Source organism: Vanacampus margaritifer, chromosome 17 (assembly GCF_051991255.1).
Source record: "Vanacampus margaritifer isolate UIUO_Vmar chromosome 17, RoL_Vmar_1.0, whole genome shotgun sequence".
Classification (NCBI taxonomy): domain Eukaryota; kingdom Metazoa; phylum Chordata; class Actinopteri; order Syngnathiformes; family Syngnathidae; genus Vanacampus; species Vanacampus margaritifer.
This window is the reverse complement of record NC_135448.1, coordinates 7,629,409-7,652,195: the sequence shown is the minus strand read 5'-3', so window position 1 is coordinate 7,652,195 and position 22,787 is coordinate 7,629,409. Positions and strand designations below refer to the sequence as shown.

The following is a 22,787-nucleotide window of genomic DNA, read 5'->3' as shown; positions in this document are numbered from 1 at the left end:
GACCTAGTGCAGGGGTCTCCAACCTGCGGCATTGGATCGCTAAATTTTAAAATAAAAATAAAAATTAGTAGGATTTTTTTTTTTTACGTAATCTTTCAATTTATTTAAAAAAAAAATGTTTTGTTTTTTTTTACATATTCTTTAAACTATTTTTTTAAAAGTATATATATATATTTTTTTTACATATTCTTTAAACTAATTTTTAACAAAAAAGTAAAACTTTTTACATATTCTTTAAACAAAAAAATAGTATATATATTTTTTTGGTTTACATATTTTTCAAAATCATTTCTAACAAAAAAAATAAATAAATAAATTTTCACATATTCTTTAACCCTGGAGAACCCAAGAACCCTTTTCTTCTTTGGAAAATTATGAATTATACATTAAATGACTGCTATAAATTCACTGAACACCAAAATATATGTTTTTTCAAACATATATTGAAAAATATATGTTTATTTCCTAATTTAGGATTAGGGCGAAATTTGACCCTTTGGGATTTAGGGGTATCATTTTGAAAAATCTGAATAACAAAAACTGTCAGTAAACTATTTAGAATTTAAGAAAATAATCAATCAAATACACAGCTACATTGAACAATGTAATTTTTTTGTTTTATTTGTTGCATTTTAGCCATCTTGTCACCACCACTCTGGCTCATGTAAGTGCAATATTCATCCACTAGATGGCCCCATGCAGGGGTCAGAAGTGGCACTCTGGACTTCTGAAGTTAAATTTGTAAAAAGAAAAATTAAAAAAAAAAGGTCTTTGTTATTTGAGTAGAATAATTTATAGGGGCCAAATTTGACCCTGTGGGTTCTCCAGGGTTAAACTAATCCATAATAGAGATTTTTTTTATTTTTATGAATAATTGTCATATTTGTGCTCTCAGACTGTGTCCTTTGTGTTGCAACTCGGTATGAGAGTCATCCGCAACCTATAAAGGCAACAGCCGAAGACACATTCTGTTTGTCGGACGATTCATCAGCTTGCCTCTACAGTCCAATGAATGATAGTTAGCAACCTAGCTCCGCGTCTCTTGATCCACGATCTCTTCTCGATGTTTCTGGTCTAGTTTTCGCTGCCTCGTCTTGTCGTGAGTACCTTTCGCGCAAACCGCTTAGTTATTGACTTACTGGGCATACCATGTTTGGCGTTTGGCCCTGGCTGATGCATGAGCCTTTGTTCTCTTTGTCATGTCACTGTTCAGTTAAAGCTTTGTTTTACAAATAAATGTCAAAACTATTATTTGTGTCTGCGTTTTTGGGATCCAACTCCTGAACATAACAATAATTACATGTTTAAAAAATGTCAGTCTACATTTTTAAGTTGTCAGAAAAGTACCGGTAGATGAAAAAGTTTTGACAATGACCTAAAAGGGAAAAGGAGCGGAACGGAATGGAAGAGCAACAGCAAAAAATGTCTTTACAATTGCCAAAAAGTCAAACATTTCTTTTTAACAAAAAGCAGAAAAGAAATAGTTCAAAAAGTAACTAGAAAATGGCCCAAAAAAAGAAGAAATCCTGAAAATCACCATTAAATATCCACAAAAATGCCAAAAATGATAGCAAAAAAGACAGAAAACTTGGCAAAAAAATAGCCATAAAATGTCCAATAAAGGAAGGAGAAAATGTCAGTCTAAATTTTTAAGTTGTCAGAAAAGAGAAACGAAAGGTAGATGAAAAAGTTTTAACAATAAAATGTCCAAAAAAGAAGAAAAGCAGACAATTACCAGAAAATGTCTTTGGAATTGCCCAAAAAGTCAAAACATTTTTTTTTAAATAAATAAATAAGGCAGAAAAGAAAACATTCAAAAAGTAACTATAAAAAGTTGAGTAAAGAAATTACCATATATGCATAAAACTGCCACCAAAAAAAGAAAAAAAGACTTAAATTGTATGAAAAACAAAGTATGAAAAAATACCCCCAAAAAATCCAAAAACAAAAGCCCAAAGGTAGAAGAAAATGAATTTCTACGTTTTAGATGCTGCTTTCATATTGTTCTATTATGGTTAATTAGCGCTCAGTACATTAAACTAACAATAACACACTGTTACCTTCTCACAATGTCCAAATGTTTTGCGGCTCCATACAGATTTGTTATTTATTTGACCTAATATGGCTCTTTTGACAGTAAAGGTTGCTGACCCCTGACCTAGTGTGTGCATGACCTTGAGCTAAGCCACCACATTTGTTCAAATCACTATGCACTAAAAAGCATTCCTTCATAGTATTGCCCTCATATGAGCATTGTTATTTCTAAAGCACTTTAACAAAGCTCTGTACATAAAAATAAATCAATCGTAAGTCAATTTATTATAACCAATACAACATGGAAAAGAAGCGGGCCTAAAATTGAGCCTTGTGGGACGCCAGAAGCCAGTTGAGTATAAATCTGAAATACCAAGGCTTAGTGCACCAAGCATAGCTTCTTGCTTAGGATTTGACTGTATCTGCAGTGAAATCTATTTAAGATGAAATCCATCTCTGTCTCTCGGCAACACTGCTTTAGCCATGACTAATTACGAACCCTTTTGCACCACAGATAACGCTTAGAGCCATCGATTTCACACAGCTCTCTTAATATCAACTGTTTAGCTGATTGTCCTTGAAGATAATCCTGAGTGGAACATTTGGAGGCCTTCCTGTTTCTCGCTAGCTCTCCAAAGGACTCTCACTGCTTCTAACGAACACTCTTGCCAGATCTTCCCGTTGCTATCTCCCGCTTTGACTTTCACTTTTATTGTAAGAGCGAGCATGTGTGTGTGTGTGTGTGTGTGTGACGCGACGCGAGTGTATTATACATGATATGCCTCATTACCCTGATGAGCAGCTCTTGAAATAACTTGGCCATTTACTCTGCATTAATGAGATAGTATCCAAAGCCTTTGTAATTTCAGGTAATAAGAGCACTGTATTTTTTTTCTCCTTTGCTTTTAAAGGGAAGCAAATACAGATAGGTGCACTTGTCACGACAATTTCAAGCGTAACCGGGTGAATTTGGCTTCAGAGGCAACACATTTGCCTCATTTCATTCCTACTCCACATAAACATCTAGCCAAGCGCTTGCAATAAAGCCAGATATGAAATTTCACATTTTCCACCCTCGGAAATACTACGGAGGCAGCAAATCCTCATCCTTATTATAGGAAGCTTGCTGATATGCAAATAACTAGAATGCTATTATCACAAAAATTCTTCTGCAACTTCAGGTAAATAATATTCCATTTATAAGCTGTGAAGTACCAGGAAGTGCTCAATGATGTATTGTGCTGGCAATGCGAAGAAGGGAGCAGATCATTGCGACCTTGACACAATCTCCTTTGTGTCAGAATGGCGAGACCGTCAAACACAAAACACATCGTGCAGGTGCACTCTCGTGTTTCTTGTCTCTCAACAGCCGACCGCACAATTCTGTTTTGATGTCTTTTCACTCTGAAAAAGGCTTCTGGTGACACTCTGATGTGCAGCCTTGGAACGCTGGCCAACGACTGCCCAACGTAAAAGGAAGAGCTGTCGTCCTAAAGACCGCCTAAGGAGTGTCAGAAATGCCTTATATCAGATGGATGTCTGGATGAAAGAGCAATACAATATTGGACAAAAGTCAGCAGCGCTAAGGTATATATAATACAATATACAGTTTTCCACAATAAGTACCAAGCAGTGCAAGAGGCATACAATTCTGGTGCTTAAAGAGTTCCATTGAGGTCAGCCCAAGCCAACCGTCAAAAAATAAATTCATCAATTCATCTTCACACTGGTTCAGATTTCAAACAGACACATAGATAATGATGACAAAGAAGGGTTGAGGCTTGCCAGTTTGCTGACAAATGCATCCTAACATGACCAAGTTAAAATAATGTTTATCCTCCACAAAAGGGATTTGGAGGGTTCACTTTCTGTGGCGCATTGCATTATTAAATGTTTCAGGGCATTATAGATAGTGGAGCAAGTGCAAGATGAATATTTGTAATATCAGATCATATGCCTCAGAGGGCACAGAATTGAGAGACATCATTCCTCTAAAGCTCATAGGCCCAATTTTGGTTATTGTTTGAAATGTGCTTCAAACAACCTTTCAGACTGGTATCTAAGATATAGAAATGATTAATCAATGTACAAAAAAAATTGCAATACATTTCTGGGTTAATTTATGCACCCCTAATCAACATTTTGCAGTGTCAAGTGGTAGTCACGGGATGTGTGCCACGGAGCGGGATTAGATGGCGGCCACAGGACATGTGCCGCCAGAGCAAAGTCGGGTGGCGGCCACAGGACGTACATTGCGAGAACAAGGTGAGGTGGCGGCCGCAAGACGTCTGCCACCAGAGCAGGGTAGGGCGGTGGCCGCAGGACGTCTGCCGCCAGAGCAAGGTCGTGTGATGGCGGCAGAATGTGTGCCACCAGAGCAAGGTCGTGTGGTGGCCGCAGGACGTGTGCCGCCAGAGCAAGGTCGGGTGGTGGCGGCAGGACGTGAGCCGCCAGAGCAAGGTCGGGTGGTGGCGGCAGGATGTGAGCCGCCAGAGCAAGGTCGGGTGGTGGCCACAAGACGTGCACCTCCAGAGCAATGCCGGGTAGTGGCCACAGGACGTGTGCCGCCAGAGCAAGGTCGTGTGGTGGCCACAGGACGTGTGCCGCCAGAGCAAGGTCATGTGGTGGCCACAGGACGTGTGCCGCCAGAGCAAGGTCGTGTGGTGGCCACAGGACGTGTGCCGCCAGAGCACGGTCGTGTGGTGGTCACAGGACGTGTGCCGCCAGAGCAAGGTCGTGTGGTGGCCGCAGGACGTGAGCCGCCAGAGCAAGGTCAGGTGGTGGCAGCAGGATGTGAGCCGCCAGAGCAAGGTCGGGTGGTGGCCACAAGACGTGCACCTCCAGAGCAATGCCGGGTAGTGGACGCAGGACATGTGCCGCCAGAGCAAGGCCGGGTGGTGGCCGCAGGACGTACATTGCGAGAACAAGGTGAGGTGGCGGCCGCAGGACGTGTGCCACCAGAGCAGGGTAGGGTGGTGGCCGCAGGACGTGTGCCGCCAGACCAAGGTTAGGTCGTGACCACAAGACGTGCGCCTCCAAATCAATGCCGGGTAGTGGCCGCAGGACGTGTGCCGCCAGAGCAAGGTCGGGTGGTGGCTGCAGGACGTGTGCCGCCAGAGCAAGGTCATGTGGTGGCCACAGGGCGTGTGCCGCCAGAGCAAGGTTGTGTGGTGGCCGCAGGACGTGTGCCACCAGAGCAGGGTAGGGTGGTGGCCGCAGGACGTGTGCCGCCAGAGCAAGGTCGTGTGGTGGCCGCAGGATGTGTGCCACCAGAGCAAGGTCGGGTGGTGGCGGCAGGATGTGTGCCGCCAGAGCAAGGTTGTGTGGTGGCCGCAGGACGTGTGCCACCAGAGCAGGGTAGGGTGGTGGCCGCAGGACGTGTGCCGCCAGAGCAAGGTCGGGTGGTGGCGGCAGGATGTGTGCCGCCAGAGCAAGGCCGGATGGTGGCCGAAGGACGTACATTGCGAGTACAAGGTGAGGTGGCGGCCGCAGGACGTGTGCCACCAGAGCAGGGTCGGGTGGTGGCCACAGGATGTGCGCCTCCAGAGCAATGCCAGATAGTGGACGCAGGACATGTGCTGCCAGAGCAAGGGCGGGTGGTGGCCGTAGGTTGTATGTTGCCAGAACAAGGTGAGGTGGCAGCCGCAGGACGTGCGTCACACGCACCGCTTAAGTAAAGTCCTGTGTGGTCGTGTGGCAGCTACACAATGAGGAAAGGAAACACTTTAAGCACTTTGGCAAAAGAAGTTCCAGCTGGACGAAACCTCCGCTTCTAACTACGGAAAAGTTTTGCCTCTCAGTTTTTCTTTCTTTTGGTGATACTTTTGGTGCACTATTGCCACCTTCTGGAGCATGCTATAAGAAAGGTAGCTATTGGTGGTCATACATGACTTTTACTACTGTCTTTTGGCAGTTGGTAAATATATTTACTGCAGTGAAAAGTCAACACAATTAGGGAACAGAATTCCGGGTGCCAGTCCAAGCTCTAATTTTCATATATACAAATCGCTCCTGAGTATAAGTCGTAGGATCAGTCAAATCATGAGAAAAAGGGTTACTGTATGCATGTTAGTTCAGTGCAAAGGTACAACTGAATATTTGATTTCTTGCAACATTTTTGTGACAATACATTTTAGCTTGTCAGCCGTAAAAGGTTTGTATAGCCGGCGGCGGTGTACATGTTCGCTATAATTTAATCCAAGTTACTTCATCATTGTCCTAAACTGATAAAGTAAAAAGAACATTTTGCTACTAGAGGAGCTGCCAGTTAGTTTGAATGATCCTCTCTTCTTCTACTATTGTCTGATCTACTTCATCATGCTGCCTCCTGCCTGAGTCCAAATCAGATCAAAGATTCTGTCTTCAGTAGGAGGGTGACAAACAAAGCGAGTAACAAAGCCGAGTTTTTCCTTTCAGCGCCACTGGCCACTCCAGATTCCTTAATCAATGCATTTCTGTGCTAAGACAGATTCCGTGTAAGACATTCCTTATCTGAACTACATTCACTGAAGTGCTTTTTAGCCTTTTGAAGGCTGCTTTCAATTCAAAGTCTATTTCTGTTGACTACTCCATTGCTTGAAGTCATTCTTCAATGGGTGCATCAATCTAGTAATTGGTTAACACTTGGGATTTGTCAAATCTTCACGCTTATCAAGCTTTATAATTGCCATCGCTCCATTAATTATGGTTGCATTATCATCACTTTAAAGCCGATTGGGAAGGGTTTGTTGATCCGTTACACAGTAAAGAAAAATAAAGCTAATCTTGTAATGAAATTACAAGATGAATACAATCATTTATCAGCATTTAATGTAAAACCAAAAACACGATCATAAAGCTTTCTGTGAATATTAAGAACCCCACTGTTGCTTTTTGAAGAGCAGATTTGAGATAGTGGGGGCGGCGGCTTGGAAACGAATGAGATTCAAATATGTGCTCACGCTTGATGACAAGCATGCAAAGGGAGCGAGTGGGGAGTAGGGGGGGAACGTAGCAAGTGGAGCATAAATGTGCTTTCACTCAGGATTCCTCTGCTAATCCGCCCTGTCGCTGGCAACTCAAATCGCAGCTTTGACTCTGTGGATGTGGCTGGGAATTACAAGTGTAAGTGTCTGTGAGTGAGGAGAGGGGATTAGATGAGAGGAGAGGAGCGCAGTGAAGAGAAGTACACTTTTAGCTTCCAGTTTTACACATTTACACATCACAATACAAAATTAAACATTAAGGTGCTATCTGTTTGTTTGTTATTTAAATTTGAAATGAGCAATCCCTCAGATAAAATAAAGTACATATTGATTACCTTATAATTGTGCCGCCATAGATCCAAGAAACCTTTTCTATCATTCTTGTTTTTTGTTTTTGTGTTTCAACTAACATTGCAAAACTGAGGTCAGAAATTTCTCACAATTTTGTTGGTCTTACGAAAGCATTTGATCTTAAGTTCTTGAGTTATTTGTTCGACAAGTTATATGATATTGGGTGATGTAAACACCCTCTATTTTGTGGTTTAATTGTTATTTACACAGTAGAAAACAATGTGTTTCTTTGAAAGGATGTAAGTTATATTTATTAGTTAAGCCTACAGGTGTTCTTCAAGGATCTATCTTGGGTCCACTTTTTTCCCTATATTTATTCATGGCCTTCCCTCTATTTTTTCAGACTGCTCTGTTCAATTATATGCTGATGATATGATTGATATATACAATATATAATAATAATAATAATGCATCGGATTTATATAACACAAAGTCCTCTTCTTTACAAATTCAAGAAAGATTACATGACTAAAATTTTTCAGACTTGGCTTTTTGAAAACAGATTGCTACCTAACCAACCCAAAACATGTGTGACTTATGACTTAAAGTATTTGTTTTTGACATATAATAGTGGTAGAGAAAATTAATGAATGTAAATATTTGGATGTTTGGATTGATTCAACACCAAACTTTAAGCCACATACAGTATTGAATATGTTTTAAAGATTATTTTTTGGTGTTTTGTTTCGGTCTATGAAATGTTTTAAATTTAATGTCAGGGGAAAAAACTGCTAAGTCAACTTATTCTGCCCATTTTTGACTATGCTGATATCATTGGTCAGACTGCATCAAAAATTGCTCAACAGCAAAAAAATGAGGGGAGTAGCGGGAAAATTGGGCATCATTGAGAAAATAGACCTAGAAAGATGTCGGAAACTATACTCATGGCCCCAATATGGGTTTTATCTAAATGCATATTGTGAATATGTTTTGTCAGCATATACGTATGTGTTTCAAATTTGATAGGGGGCATACAATGTTTGCACAATACTACATAATGTAGCATCTCTGCTAACAAGAAACAGTAGTACACTGTTGCCACGCAATCACCCGTCTGTCACTTCGATCGGCTGCTTGTACCTTGTAGCTCATTTCTGATCATTGTCAAAACACAATCTAGAACATAAATGACTACCAAGAACTGAAAGAACATGAAGGATTTTACACTAAATCAGCCCGAAGAAACACAATATATATATCTACCCAGTTTGTTGCAGGGTCTCCGTCACACTGGTGATAATTTGGCAGGTCAGGTAACAAAAACACAGCAGCCAATCAGGCATGCCCCGCTGCACAAAATCAAGACGCAGTAGATGGTCGTAAGGTATTGATGCAGCGCTTTGATTCTTTAAGTCTAGCTCTCGACTAGTGAACAGGGAGAGACCAGCTAATCTTTGCACCAGTTGACATGTTAAAAATATACTGTAGATGAATCAGGTCATAGAGCGACACAGTCCACTGCACATTTGATATATTTTCAAGTCTGGATCAGAGCTGAGTGTCAATTAACTCTTATTCAGTCGGGAATCAATCTGGGGCACCACTTCAGTCAGACAGCCTTTTTGATTATCAGCCAACAGTACATACTGAAACTACTGATAAGGTAAGATTGAATAAACAAGGGCCTAATGATACAGTGATTTAATACGCACTCACCGACCACAACGTTAGGTACAATTACATCATGTAATGGTATCTAATACAATAAATAGCAGTATACAATCGTATTTGTTATCTTGTTTAACTACTTGAGATGGGCAAAGCATTATGAATTTGATGTAGCGTGCATGCTACAATAATAATCATATAGTGAATGATGGCGCATGTGGAATCAACAACTAACAAACGGACACTTGGAAAACACTTGAAAAATAACACTGAGAATGGACGAATGACGAATGCACAATATGTTACGGACAAAAATAAATAAAATTAACTACAAAAAAAAAAGAAAAATGTACTTTTGTTTGTCAACAACATATAGCAACAGTTAAAATGATGAACTTATTAAAGGACTTAATAAGTCCATTAGAATCAAAACATTCAGTGCCAAGGTCGAGTTATGTTGTTTTATAATTTTCTGTCATTCGGAGGGGTTGATACAGGTCTGATGGGTTCTGGTGCGCTGGCCCTTTAAATTGCAAGCAGTTTGGGGATTGGAATTGAGCCAAACGGCCAGTAGAGGGAAGCGGTGCACCATTTTAGATTGAAATCACCTCTGTTTGCCAGAGATTTAGAGTGGGGGCAGGGGCATATACACTTAGCATTCAATTTAATGATTTTCCGTTCCTCAATGTTTTTCTTGATGTGTTTTGATTTGAAAAAATCGTAGAACACAATAATTTGTGGATCTTGGAAAATCAATCAAAATGCTCTAATATCGCTGTGGACTCTTAAGTGGTGCGATAACTGCAAATGGCTGTCATTGAATGAGTTAAATGATCTTCCAATAGATGACAGAAGGTGTATAAATACAATCCGTACATCAGTTTCTTTGTAACATTTTTAAATGGCGTGCCGTGAATTGCTTTACCAAAGGGAGATATGTGCCTTGGTTGGTTGGGAATCACTGCTTTACTGCCACTCGAATGTTGAAAACATTTGAGTGGCAGTACATTCATGATTCAAGGATATCAGCCCTTGGCTTATTAAAACCAAGTTGGTGATCAGCTGTTGTTTTGACCGTCTTCGCTCGTCTTTAAATACATGAAAGGGAAGTATGCGAAGGACAACATGGCATTATAGAATCTCAGCTCAACACTTAATTACAAATGCAGGAGTACAGCCCACCATCTATTATGAAGTCATAATTACAGTAAGTGGACTTCATAAAAAAATAAAATTAAAAAAACATGGATAATTGTGTATTTGTACGATCTAAATAAAGATAATCCGTTTTTTTTTTTTTTTAATAAACGGCAAATTCTCCCAAACTGCACATGCACTAAAATCCTCTGCAAATTGTGAAACTTGAGGAGAGTCAAACTTGTGGAAGTAAGCTACTTATTACTGCTCGATGCCTGCCTAGGGAACAGTGACCCTAAGTGGGTTGTGTCGAACCATCTGATAGTATCCCCAGAGGGAGCCAGGCCAAACTGACTCAATTTGCCACCAGTTTAGAAAAAAAAAAAAACTGAATTGACTTTATAAACTTTATGGCTTTCCTCAAAGGGAGGGTTTAAGTGCCCGTGTGTGTTTGGATTGAGATTTCCTTGGGGAATAAAGTCTTTTTATAAGGGATTGTGAAAGCAGATAAAAGCCTGAGGTGGCAGAAATACAATAGGCGTATTGTCATCCTCACATACACCTACCGCCGGGGTGCTCACAATATGTCCTCTGCATTGAGGTGGAACCACTGCAGTGTCAGCTGACTGGGGCAGAACACATTTGATCAATTTAGCCTTTTGCTATCTGGGAGTCGTCACACCCTCGATCTCTTCTAAGCACTTGAGTGCCAGCCAAGTACACACATTGATTGGGGTTTACCTTTTTGATTTGCTCCTCAATGCTAATAATTGAGGGGCAAGAAGGTTGGGTTATTGTTGCTTTAAACCCAATGATGGGTAGCCAAGCGTTGGCGGTAAGCCGGAGCAGAATTGCACAACAGAGCAAAATATAGCAATGTTTAACTGGGTAGCCATATTTACTCACAAGCTCAGCCATCTCAGGGCAGACAGGTCATCCAACTTCATCGCTCTCAGATGTCTGTCAGGAGCTAATGTCATTTAAGCCCCAGCTGAGAACCTCTGCCACAGCCTAAATAAACATGGCCCTTCAATGAATTTTAAAGGGCATTGGAGGGTTTGCAGCAGATTGGGAAAATCTTTTGAGATTGATATTAAAATATTTTTAAAATGATAAATGATTCCACGTTGTTCAATTAATTGATTTTCACAATGATTCAGAGGAATTTTCCACCACACACACGTCACCATTTAGACCTGCTTTCGCCGAGTCTAAAACCTAGTCTACGTTTTGACAGCAAAACAACAATTTCCTGGATCATACATAAACATTTTCTTATCATTCACTTTGAATGAATCATGCCCGCACGTCACATCCTCCCATTGAGAAAAGTTGCTTCTTTCTGTGTATAGATGTGAAGGGAGCCATTATTAAATGTTAACAAGCCATCTCCAAAACGCAAATGGTGTATAAAAGAGCAGCCAAAACGACATTTATGTTTTATTTATTTAAAAAGAGTCTTGCAAAAACGACCCGAAAGTAAAAAGCCCCTTGTGAGCTGAGACTCCGTCTGATGACATGAGAACTGCCTGAAGTTGTGAATCATTTCAAAGTAAATTAAAAACATCTTTCTTTTACTGAACCCTTTTATGTGAACTTGTGTGTTTGATGCTTACGCAAGCCTGCGCTGGATCTTTCTATAAAGGGTAGAGTCATGCTTTTGGATATCAAAGCGTATAATCTTTTTTTTTTTGTGATTCAACAGCAATTCACTAGTCCTGAAAAATTGTGTGAAAAATAAAACCTGAGCAAAAGACTATTTTCCATGTAAGCAAACAAACACAGTGACAAGTGCTTACTGTACAAGGCAGTGTTAAGACAAAACATGAATAATTGGGGTTTCCCTTGACACGGGATGAAATGAAAATTTCTCTTGACTCCTTGTGAAAGCTTTGTTGGCTACACTGCCCTTCTGACCTTGGCAAAAAAATTAAAAACCCCTTGGCATACACACAGCCTCTAATGGGCCACGTAAGGCTGCTAATAAGACCGAGGTATGGGATCCTGCTGTGAATTACTAATTCGGAGAATGCAGACCAATAGCGGAAACGAGGGATGGAATATGGAATATTAGCAATATTCGGGTTTTAAAAAGATTGACTACATGTAAACGTGCTCAGTATGAACAGATCATTTTTCAATTTGAAATTGCAAGCACCCCCATCCCCCTTCTTTTAATTTCTCATTTGAATAAAGAGAACAGACATGGTAATTAACAGGGTATTAAGAACGCGAGTGAGTATAGAAGGGAGGGAGAAGAGGGTGAGAGTGCATGAGAAGAGCAGCGGAGTGGGAGAGAGAGCGAAGAGAAGACGGCGGCGAAAGTGAGGCGCTGTGGAGAATTAATAACATGCCAGATCTCTCCAAGGCCTCCTTAATGGGCTGTGACAGGAATTTATTCACACTTAGGCTGGTATCAAATCAAACGCAAGGCAAGTGGCAGTGGCAGGCTTCAGCTCGGGGGGGAGGGGGCGGGATCGAAAGCTCAGTAAAGGAATGATGGGGGCCATGTCTTCTAGGTACAGCCTGACAACCCCCCTTTGGGATAAAAGCTCATCCTCAAGGCATTGGGGAGACGTAGTGCATGCAAAGGAAGTACAGCGAAGACAAATAATGAGTGACCCGTCGACAACAAGACCGCCTGTCCCACGACCCAGATGGAATGATTATCAAGAGTCGCGATGAATCATTCGGCAAAAAGCACCCTCGGTCCATCAGTCAGACAGAAGGTTGCTTTCCACATATTTGGAGCAGACAGCAGGCAAAAAAAGCTGCACCAGACGCAAAGTTCCAGCTACATGAGCAGCAAGTTAATCGCCGTTTCCTGTCCTAATTGGCATGTGACCAGTAAGGCAGGCGATTCATTAAGGATGTAATTTGTGGTCACATGGGTGTGACTGCATTTTTTTTTCCCTTAGCACACTGCATATGACTAAGGACCTAGAATTGATATGCACAATCACATTCTAGCACACCAGGGGTCTGAGGCACACAGATTGAGCAATCGCAACCCATTAGGCACCAATGAATTATGGCTAATGCTTCTGAAATATTTATGCAAACATTATGGAGTTTCTTGCGCGCTCAGAAACTTCATACATAAACAGCAAGTCCCATAATGGATGGGAGAGAATGTGTATTATAAAGTCTGGCACACAATCTCAAAAAGGTTCTATATATATATATATATATATATATATATATATATATATATATATATATATATATATATATATATATATATATATATATATATATATATATATATATAACTGCATTTAACAAACAGGTCCAGTCTGTTTCATGTTTGAACAGTACTGAAATAAAATATTAAAGCTTAATGTTCCATTAATATAACATTCTTCCATGGTTCCAATGTGTGAATCCTAACCCTAAGTAAGACGTTTTGTTGAATATTCCCATAAAAAATTGATGTTTAAAAATCGATTCGGCCGCATATCGAATCGATTCGAGAATTGTACACTGTAATATCGCGATATATTGCCGAATCGATTTTTTCTAACACCCCTACCGAGTATTGGAACAGTACCGGTTCAAATGTTAAAGGTACCTATCCCTATTTACGAGGGGGGGAAAAACTCATAAATTTGCGACTTTATGAAATGACAGATTTGCAAGAAAAAAAACTTAGAAACTTGCAAGAAATACACGTAGTGTAGCTATAGTCTGCACGAGGTGCTGGCTTTTTTCCACCAGGAGCAAACATGACGATTCGTTGGTGGTTAATGGAGCACTCTTTATAAAAATGTAAAGGCAGGATGGAGACTGATTTCTTCTTACTTTAAACTTTACTCATCATACAGGACAGCTAGAGCGACACTTCCTGACCCCCTGTCAGCTGACTAACACTGACCAATCAGATGCTAGCATACTTTAGGTAATTGCAAGTGAATGATGGAGAACAGCAGATTCGACACATCCATCAAAACTTAGCTGCTTGTACAAAAAAAATCACAAATGTATGAATGTGTAAATAATAATTCTGGAAACATAAATGTACAAGTAAATATACATTTTAACAAATTAACTTAAATGCTTGATCCTCAGGGTGTGGACCTTCGAAAAGTGAAGCACCTTTGTCGCTTCAAAGTGTGAATGCTTAATAAAGCCACAAATTTGCGAGTTTTTTCCTCGGAACATTTTCCTCTGAATATTATGTGGTCCTAATGTGCCATTGTATATTCTGCTCCCCAGTAAAGACACTTGTGGCGAGTGATAAATTTAGCCCCCGCCATTACCTCCTCCCCACCATCAACCTTCCTCCAGATCGCATAACCATCCTTCAGCCCGACTCGGACTAACAGCAATTACCCCAATCGACAGATAACGATAGCAAGACTATCACTCACAGCCAGGATGCCCCATAAAGCATCCAGACATTACCAAGAAGGCCTCATTTATTTGCCGCTTCTCTATCACCCCAATCCCAACCCTCTCTTTTTACTTCTTACCTGTCCAACGCAATCATTGAGTGAGGGGCTGGAGGGTATGTCTTCAGAGTTCACCTGACTGAGGCAGGTTAGGCAACGGGTTTAAGGCTTTCGATGTGGAGTTTGAGTGAAAGTGACAGCTAATACAGGGGCTTGAAGTGCATCTCTTTTAAAATGCAGCGAGATGAGTCTTCAGAGACAACAGTAGAAAGATGGTGTCAACTACTGAAGGATGAGGTGATACAAGATGAACGGATTTTTTGTAACTTATAGAAAGATGACAAAAGCCCATTGTTTTAGAAATGCTGGGTTGTTTTCCTAACCTACTCACAGCGTAGCTGTAGATTTTGAGTATAGTGGGTTAGGTTAAAAATTCTGACCCAGCAAAATGGGTTAAAAATTTGATTCGGGTGGGCCAAAGAGTTTAAGGTGTTTGCCATTTTTGGCCGTGTAGCACGGTTGAAGTAAATTTAAGGTAACATTGTTACAAAATGTTAGTGGTAGCTGGATGGCTCAGTGGGTAACACTGTTGACCTTGCACACATGGATTGGGGTTCAAATCCCAGATTCCTCTAAAGAAGTGTGAGAGACTTGTTGAAAACTGCAACAAACGACTGCACGCTGTTATCAAGCAAAAAGGATGTTCAATTGATTATTAGGATTAATTAGGGGGCTAATAATTTTGACCCTGGTAGTTTTTGTTTTTAGGTGAATATTTTCATTCCTGTGCCCAAACTAAAATAATGTAAGCATCCAAAATGAAACTAGGATGTCTACAAAGGCTTTGTGGTTGGTGTTGCTGTTTAAAAGTACTTGGGAATTTCTTAAACTCTTTGACTGCCATGGACGTTAAAAGACGTCAAGTAAAAACCTACGAAGGGCCGCCAATGACGTTAACTCTTTGACTGCCAGACGTTTTCAAAAACGGGTTGTCGCCAGTGCCAGCCGATTTAAGCATTTTGAGTGATCTTTCAAGGTCCACAGAAAATGTTGTGTTTGGATTATGGAAACACACATCCTACCAAATGAAAGATTGGACTCTCATCTTTCATCAGAAAAAAAAAAGTTTGTTTCTACCTTATTCCGTTCTTCAGTAATCAACAATAGAACATGGTTACTTTCACCGAAATTCTCTGTTTTCAAACAAAAAACGGAGAAAAAGAGCTTTTTGTGAAACAATGTTATTTCATGCACTCTAGTGAATTATACACTTCTTTTTGTCCATGAATGATGCCACAAACACCTAAATAGTGCTTTACTTCTGTAAAACGCTTTCACCAACAATGAAAAAGTGTTTTTTGATTGCAAAATGCGTTTATTTCCATTCAACAGTGTAACAATTTGACAAAACAATTTCGCAAACTATTTACAAATGTGTGCAACTGTGGTACTACTTACAATTATGTGGATGTTTCAAATACAGTTTTTCTTTTTGTAACGCTCTCCTGTGTACAAGGAGACGCCAGGACTCGCACACAGTTTACTTTCACTTTCGCATTGGTCCGTTTTGCGTGCAAACGTTACACTTTCTTGACGGCCTTTTTTTCCGGGGAATAAAAAGCAAGTAGCAGACTGTACACACTTCCTCCGATGAATATGCATTGGACTCGGGGCACTCTCCGTCGTCCGATCGAACGTCCGCCTGTGCGTGCTCGGTTGCGCTCCGCGTTACGACACCATCATAGCCGCCGCGTCAGCGGTTCCAATTTCGCCGTCAAGCTCGGATTCACCTTCATCATCATCGATGATGATCATCGTCATCATCAATGTACTCTTTTAGCGTTGGTCGATGCCTTTCGTCTTGTAAGTGTAGAGCTGCTTGCAAACGCTCGCCATTGCCCGTTCCCTCCTCCATCTAGCTCCATCTAACGTCTTCTACTGCCGCGTCAATGCTTTCCAACCACGGAGTCACCATCATCTTCATCATCGATGATGATCATCGTCGTCAACAATGTGCTCTTTTAGCGATGCTTTTGGTCTTTGAAAAAAACGGCTCTGGCGTGAGCTCCTCGCGACCGGCCGCCATTTTTCCTTTGTTTTCCATTCTGATCTCCTGCTCGACGCTCTAGCTCCGCCTCTACTGACGCCCACCCGATCTTGTGAAGAGAGAGTCATCGCTGCCCTCTAGGGGCCAAAAATAGTCATTAGGCTCACGAGACCTGCTTAAAACTTTCAGGACAGCTCCGCAAGCCTTCCCAGCACCCGTTTCAAAAAAAAAAAAAAAAATGGGAGGACGTCTTTTAACGTCTTTGGCGCTCCTCCGTAGGTTTTTGAAGAACGTCATTTAACGTCTTTGGCAGTAAAAGAGTTAAAAGATGTCATCCAATTTTTTATTTTTTGAAACGGGTGGAGGAAAGACTTGGCCAGCTGTGGTGAAAGTTTCAAGCAGATCTAGTTAGCCTAATGACTATTTTTGGCCCCTAGATGGCAGCAATAACTCTCTTTTGACAAGATTGGGTAGGCGTCAGTAGAAGACGTGAGGCGGAGAGGGGACAATGGCTGGGGAAGGGAAGAGAACATGGCGACCGGTTGCAAGCAGCTTACGCTCGAGCAGTTTTTTTCAAAGACGAAAAGCATCGACCGACGCTAAAGAGCACATTGATGACGACGATGATCATCATCGATGATGATGATGGTGACTCCGAGGTTGGAAGCATTGACGCGGAAGTAGAAGACTTGAGGCGGAGCTAGACGGCCGAGGAAGCGAACAATGGCGACCGGTTGCAAGCAGCTCACACTTGGGAATTTTTTTCAAAGACGAAAGGCATCGGCCAACGCTAAAGAGCACATTGATGACGACGATGATCATCATCGATGATGATGATGGTGACTCCGAGGTTGACGCTGAAGTTGGAAGCGTTGACGCGGCGGCTATGACGACGTCATAAAGGTTCACCGGCTAGCGATGCTAACACCGGAAAACGCAGAGCACAACCAAGCACTTCTGCAAAGGCGGACGTTCAATCGGACGACGAAGAGTACCCCGAGTCCAATGCATATTCATCGGAGCAGTGGGTACAGTCTGCTACTTGCTATTCCCTGGAAAAAAAGGCCGTCAAGAAAGTGCAACGTCTGCACGCGAAAGGGACAATCTGCAGTGAAACTACTCTGTTGTGCAAATCCTGCTCCCTCTCCTTGCACGCAGGGGAGTGTTACAAAAAGAAAAACTGTAGTTGAAACATCCACATAATTGTAAATAGTACCACAGTTGCACACATTTGTAAATAGTTTGCAAAATTGTTTTGTCAAATTGTTACACTGTTGAATGGAAATAAACGTATTTTGCAATCTAAAAACACTTTTTCATTGTTGGTGATAGCGTTTTACAGAAGTAACGCACTATTTAGGTGTTTGTGCCATCATTCATGGACAAAAAGAAGTGTACAATTCACTAGAGTGCATGAAATAATAAATACTTTTTGAAGTCAGCACAACTAAATTTACAATTGTTAAGTCAGTTAACTGACCTCAACTCAACTCTTACTAGTCAGAGTGTTATTCAAAACGAATTGGCTGGAGAGTAGCTTCAATTTCCATGGCCTCCAAAACATAAAAATAGCATAAACAGAATGTATGCGTCACATACTGTAGAGTAGCTGTTATTCCATTTTGGATTTCAGTTCCGTTTTTCTCTCTTTTAGGTGGTCCCTCGCTTATGCCATGGCTACAGACAAGGGATTAGTGAGGGATTGGAAAGCGTGGACATGCGGTGTCAAATCGACACTCCTGTTTACCATGATAGTGTCTTGGGAGCATTCACTTCAATGGATTCCCTCACACCACACCCTCCTGTCGAATAACAACAAGACTGCTGTCTGTTCCAAGGTTATTCTACTCGGAGTGAACAAAATACGTATGATTTTAAAATGCTCTTATCCTTGCACTTTATCACCCTTTTCCATCAACGTGATGTAATTGTTCTATAGCCATGAAAATATCACGAAAGAGGATATAGTCGCTGTATGATGACAACTGTGTGTTTGTTGTATGTCACATTTGTCTTGTACAAGAGCTTTTATTTTCAACTGTATACGGTGAAAGCAACCATTATTGGACAGCTTTAACACCAAAAAAATATACAGTAAATAATGTATCTATTCACAGCTGTGGCTGTATGTTGTTCGTTATCGCTTTCATTTTGGAATGTTTGTGCCTGAACAATGACACGGGTATGAATAAAATAATGGCTTCCCTTTGACAAATAGATACTTAAGCCGGTATCCCACTGAGGGGCCAAAACTTCCGACTGTTTGCGAGGGTAGCAAATTTTGACTTCTTGTTAGGGTTCGTTCAATGTCACAAAGTTCGCCAAAAGTTCACCAGACGTTCGGCAACAGTTTTAATGTTTGTTTTTTTTAATTGGCGCTAGGAAATTTTACCCCATAGGATCTCACTGAGCAGCGAGTGTTTGCGAGTGTTTTTAAAGTAGCGGATATAGATTTTTCGACAGGGTTCGTTCAAGATCACAAAGACGTTCAGAAGCAGATTTAATTGTTGACAACAGTGTTGTTCAGTTGTTTTCTTAAAAAAAGTTTTCAAATTTCGAACATGTCCTGTCCTGATTTTTTTAGTCAAGGTCGCAAAGATTTGCTAAACGTTCACCAGATGTTTGCCAAACGTTTTAATGGATTTTCTTGTGACCAGGAATGTTTAGCAAACGTTAGCGACCTTGAACGAACCCAGACGAGGACTCAATTTTCGCTAACTTCACTTGACGTTCGCATTTTGAGCCACAAAATTACCTGTTCATGTTGATTTCAGTTATTAATGATGGGTGGCAAGATTAAACATGTTTTGACGAGTCAAGTCATCAAAGTACTGGTTTGATATTTTACACTAATGGGATTTCCATGCAAAATTTGAAGTGAATTCTATGAAAATGCGCAAAACGTGCATGCAACTTTTCCCGTTCACAATTATTTTGCGACTATTGAGAGGAGACTGTGCAATGAGATGATTGCCAGTAAAAAAAATACTAATTTGCTCCCAAAAACATGTAAATATGTTCCATTTAAAATGTTTTAAGTGTCCCATAGACATATTTATATGTTTTTTTGTTTTTGTTTTTATGCTAGAGCATACAGAAGGCTTTAATGCAGCCTGTAAACTGAAAAGAATGGTTGAAGCAATGGTCGTTATTACAAAAACGGCCAGCAGGTGGGAGCAGAGTATAAGAGATCAACCTGGGCCATGTTGCAACAAGCTCTTTTCCCCATTGTTTTCAACAGGAATGTGAGTAATGATGAAACTTAGCTATAGCCTAATGCTAATTGTGGCAAAACGGAAACAGATAAAAATATACTTTTTTCCTGTTTTTATAGCAATAGAACACAATATTCTGTGGGCCTTGCAAAATCACAAAATCCAGTAAAACAGCCGTGAGCGAAGGGGGTTGCTTCAGTGAAATTGGCTGGGAGTGAATGAGTTAATGCTCGCTTCTTTAAATTCCAGATATATTTCAATGTCTTTGTCTTTCCCAAACATACTTTACTTTATTGACTTGTGCACTGCCATTTATGTGACGACAATATGTACAAGTTTGTGACATAATACCTAGTCAAAGCGTGTCATTATTTATTTGCAAAACATGTTTCCATAATTAGCATTTTCCTTATATCAATACATTGATTTCTTCTCTTTTTTTTTAGATCTTATGCTCCCCAAATTCGTAGCATTTCCATTCAGTTTTTTATGCAATTCTTGAAAAAAATATATAAAAAATAGGTAGATGGAAACCAAACTATTAAATTCAGCATAATTCAAAGATTAATGGTTAATTTAGACACCTGTTTTTGACCATATTAGGTATTGACTCAATTTTTGTCTAGACAGTGTTGAAAATGGGAGAGGTGTGCTCTGAATTTGAAGTATAGTAGATATGTGTGCCTTTTTTTTTTAATCTGATCTTCAGCCATGAGACTTATCAGCTCAAAAGTTTGCAAAACGCAAGGAATTATCTTTTCACTTCAGCATCAATCTTTCCAACAGAAATCGCTTACAGGAACAGTCTATTTTCCTTGCTGCAACTCAACTTTATCAGTCGTGGCTTATTCTTTATAAAACTGATTAACTTGACAATCCACAGCTGTCTACACATCCATCAATCCAATACATTCTTTCATCAATCTTAACCTGTCTTCTCCTTCATTCATGACAGGTTTCTTCTATACAAGATCATTTCAAAAACTCATGAATGACCGATTCACTCACTACTATCGTTAGTGTTTGTTTGTTTGTTTTTAGTCCCTCATTTCTTCGTCCTTTACCCTTCAGTTCAAAAATTTGCCTGCTCTGTCTGACAGCCGCTATCTGCTAATCCATCCTTCTCCCAACACCTGATAGTCCATTTCTCTTTCTGCCTTTAGCCATCAGCCAGCTATTTATCCATGTTTCTCCTTTCTATCACTCTTATCACAAATCTTTCATCTCTTTCTCCATCAAGCCTTTTACCCCAGTAGCGTCTGTTCATCTATCTTGCTACCCTTTTCTTCCTTTTTTTTAAAATATATTTTTATCTCCCGTCCCTTATACGCTGCTATCTCACTCCACTCTCATTTACTCCCCGCTTCATCCAGAGGCGTCCGATCTGGATGGAGCAACTGCAGCAGATGCGGCCGGACTGCAAACATCTGCTTCCCTTGTCCTGCTGCATCTTTACTCTGTTTATCAGACTAACCACTTTAACTCCCCAAAGCTTGCTGCCCTTACCGCCGCCTTAATGTGCAGCTGGGAAGCCTGGAGAAAATCACAGCTAAATATGTTCAAACACATGGGGCGCATACTCAAGGGCCAGTTTATAAATCCGTGTTTTTACACAGGATGCCCTTCCTGATACATAATAACACAAACACAGGCAGTGGCTTGGAATTAGGGTATAGCATACCCATTAGGACAATAGCGGTAACTGGGATTTGTTTTTGAACTATGGCCATTGCCCAACTACAAGGTAAGGTAACATGCTCTTAATCGAAAGTAGTTCATCGCTAGTTGGAAAATACTGCATGCTGCTTGTACACTAGATATCATGTCAACATGTGTGACAGTTGGAAATGAGTAACTCATTTGTGTTAAACTGCAAGAATGATAAACGTATCTCGGGGCATATCTGTTGTCAACACATCGCTTATGCAGATACCCAGTTTGTATGTGAACTAGAAGGGTAGTGTTTGTTTACCTTAAATGGGAATCACTAGCGTGCTAATGCTAGTCGCAATTGCTAACCGTATAGCATAGGATAATGTTGTTTAATAATGCTCATGCACAGCAGATATTGGATGGATGGATAGTTCTATCCACTTGGGCTGGGTTAAAAAAATATGTATGCAGTGAGCTCTAGGCAGGCAGTCGTAAATTGAGACGCACACACCAATTACAAATTTGTGTCGGCAGGCGAGTGTACAACGTATCCTAGGGTGACCATATTTTTATTTCCAAAAAAGAGGACTCTCAACCTGACCTCGAGATACTTGATACTCAGATACAAGATGCCATACATTCAAACTATTTTAACATATGGCTCCTCTGTATGGTTAGAAAATAAAACAAAAAACATTACTCTTTTTAGAAGTCTTACATTTTTTGTTCCGCAATCTTTCTCCTTTTTTTTTTTTTTACTTCGAGCGGGGTTCGTACCCATCAACTCCGGTACAGCAGCTAAACACTTGCCACTCAGCTAAAGTTCTGGGCCTGTCAGCCACAGTAAATGTTGCAGTGTACTCTGCCTCCCATTTGCCGCACAACCAAAAACGGACAATTTCAAACCCGCCCGAACGCCTGGAAAGAATGTAATAAATTGAATATCTCCCTGTAAAACAGCCCAATTCCTCTCAAAATCAAGCTAGTAATAGCAATGCCAAACACCATGTTAAGTGAAACAGCCAGTTAATCGAAGCACATCCACAAAGCCAATCTTTCCTTTTACACCATTCTTTGCGAAAAGTACGAATAATTCTTTGTCCCTTACTTTGCTGAAGATCCGATAGCTAAGGCGTTGGTCTCCCATCCTTCAAAATATGCCGTTTTCCCTCAAAAGAAAGGCGTGAAAATAGTTTTATATTCTCCAGAGTGGCGTCATCTTACCGCCGTACTGTGCACTTAATGTGTTTTGAATTCACGAGTTCGCATAGGAATAATAGAGCGACGTAAAAAAAAGGCTGCGTAGCGATCTGCGTCAAGGACTTTTCTACTGGGAAACTGACTACGCGTGCGCGAACGCACATCGCTCCGCGGACAGGGCTGGGAA

At 40.7% G+C, this 22,787-nt stretch overlaps 1 protein-coding gene across 2 annotated transcripts in view; it reads right to left on the bottom strand.

The window, feature by feature from the left end:
* med30 (mediator complex subunit 30) overlaps positions 1-22,787 on the bottom strand; it is a 40,746-nt gene that overhangs the window by 1,458 nt on the left and 16,501 nt on the right. The gene's annotated exons all lie outside the window — the stretch shown is intronic.